The sequence below is a fragment of the Mizuhopecten yessoensis genome, unplaced genomic scaffold (assembly GCF_002113885.1).
Source record: "Mizuhopecten yessoensis strain PY_sf001 unplaced genomic scaffold, ASM211388v2 scaffold2401, whole genome shotgun sequence".
Taxonomy (NCBI): domain Eukaryota; kingdom Metazoa; phylum Mollusca; class Bivalvia; order Pectinida; family Pectinidae; genus Mizuhopecten; species Mizuhopecten yessoensis.
Genome location: NW_018404528.1, coordinates 687542 through 690209, shown reverse-complemented (window position 1 = coordinate 690209; position 2668 = coordinate 687542).

Genomic DNA, 2668 nt, shown 5'->3' with positions numbered 1-2668 from the left:
ATAGCGTATTGTTGAAACTGTTCATTGTACCATGCCTATAGCGTATTGTTGAAACTGTTCATTGTACCATGCCTATAGCGTATTGTTGAAACTGTTCATTGTACCATGTCTATAGCGTATTGTTGAAACTGTTCATTGTACCATGTCTATAGCGTTGATAAATCATTTCCTTAAAGAAAACCATACCATGCAGGACTTTTATGAGAAATACAGGTTACAAAGATGATATAAGCAAACTATATAAGACGGTATTAAGACCCTGGACTTAAGGTTGATTTACAATCGCTGTAACTGATTACGGGAAGTTTACAAAAAGATTCAATGCATTCTAAAACCCTGAACAATAAGGACATTACGCCACCCGGTACCGTGTATTATTGTGAAAGTAATAATAATGGTATCTGGTCGGAATGCCAATGTAGGAAGACTATCGACTTCAGTTAAACAGTTAAATACTCTATATTTACTGTTATGTGTCACGAGCGATCACGACATCATGCCAGCAACATAATACGGTAAAACGTAGGGACTTTTTAATTATAGAAAACTTCAAAACAGAAATTTTCGGCAGGGAATTTATTTCGTTTATTTCGTGACTTCGAATCAGCTCGCAAAACCCGTATCACACCCCTTTATGAACCCTTCTTATCTTTCCCATCCACCACCAACAAGGCCATTCGGAACCCTTGTTTACCAACAGTTCAACAATGGCTGATGCTGAAAACGATGACGAATGAGGATATTATAACCGTATTTTATTAGTAAGTATGTCATAAACAGAATAAAACATGCCTTTTTTATATAAAAACCAGTATGCAGTGTATGATATTTCCCTAAGTCATGGGCACAGGGTGTTGTTGTACCCATACATAAAAAGGTGACAAACATTACGTTAACAACTATAGAGGTATAACCATTATTAGTCATTTAGCTAAGCTAGTCAAGTCTCTTCTTAATAAACGTTTACTGTCATGGAGTGTAAATGAAGATGTAATTTCTGACGCTCAGTTTGGTTTCCGACCCGGAAGTGGTACACGGGATGCAATGTCTGTACTACATGCGTTATTTACCAAAACTTTACAGAGTAATAATAAATTACTCTACTGTGTTTTTGTTGATTATCAAAAGGCTTTCGATAGCATATCACATCACAAATTATGGTTTAAGTTATGGAAGTCAGGGGTTAGGGGTCGACTGTTAAATGTCATAAGATCTAGTTATGATAATGTCAAATCTTGCGTCAAATTAAATGGTAAATTGTCTCCCACTAACAACCTCCAGATCGGTTTATTACAAGCGAAATCTTTATCACCGAATTTATTTTCATCATTTATTAATGACATGGAGTCAGAACTTATTAACTCAAATTGTCAGAGTTATCAGTTACAGTTGATCAAATATTTTTAATATACTGTTTGCGGACGGCACGGCTTTGTTTTCCGAGGACGTAGTCGATCTGCAAAATATGCTTGACCACTTGCATTCCTATGCTAAACGCTGGGATTTAAAGGTAACTGTGTATAAAACAAAAGTAGTAATATTCAGAAAAAAACACGTGTTTTCCCTAATGAGCAATGGACATTCAATGGTAGGCCTATTGAAATAGTAGACAATTTTTGTTACCTGGGGCTAGTATTCAATTATAAAGGCAGATTTACTTTAGCATTGGATAATATTGCTGCCAAGGGTAGAAAAACTTGTTTATTATTGAAAAGGAATTTTAGGAATTTTATGTAAAACTGTGAAAATAAGTTTTCATTATTCGACACTTATATCACTTGTTTACTTAACTACATTATACTTGTAAAGTCTGGGGATTCTGTCCTGCAACACAAATTGTAAAAGTTCATTTGCATTTCCTTAAAGAAGTTCTTGGAGTAAAAAAGTCTGTAAATAATTCTATGGTTTACTGTGAGTTAGGTCGATTTCCTTTACAGATAAAGTGTAAAATATCAATTATAAAGTACTGGTTAAAATTATTAAAAACTAACAATTGTATTTTGAGATCTTGTTTCGATGAGCTTGTCAAATTAATTCTTAAAAAAACAAATTGTAAAACTAATTTTGTATATCAAGTCAAGCATGAATTAAGTAGAATTGACTTTCATGATGATTGGTTGGCTCAGTGTGTTTCTAATGAAAAACATTTCGTAGTTTTATACACCCAACGTGTACAAGATACTTTTATCCAAGAAGTGAGAAGCATGGTTCAAAGCTCCTCCAAATGTAGGTTGTATAAATATATCGTAGATCATTATGACATGCAGTTCTACCTCACCAAGTCACTAACTTATAAGTGTAAAAATATCCTCAGTAAGTATAGGTTACAATCTCATACACTAAGTATAGAAACAGGCAGGTATAATGGTATACCTAGAGCTCTACGGCGGTGTCCGCTTTGCAATAGAAATGACGTCGAGGATGAAACCTATTTTATTTTGTTGTGTCCAGTTTACTCGGAGCTTAGAACCAAATATATTAAACCCTATTATTTCCGTCGTCCGTCCGTCTATAAATTAATACAATTATTCGCCTGCAAAAATGTAAAACAATTGAGAAACCTTAGTAAGTATCTAATTCAGGCTACTTCTAAAAGTTTATACTCTATATCTGAGCAATCGTGTTTGTTCCAGCTTTGTGCCACTGACAATAATTATATATTTTCTTT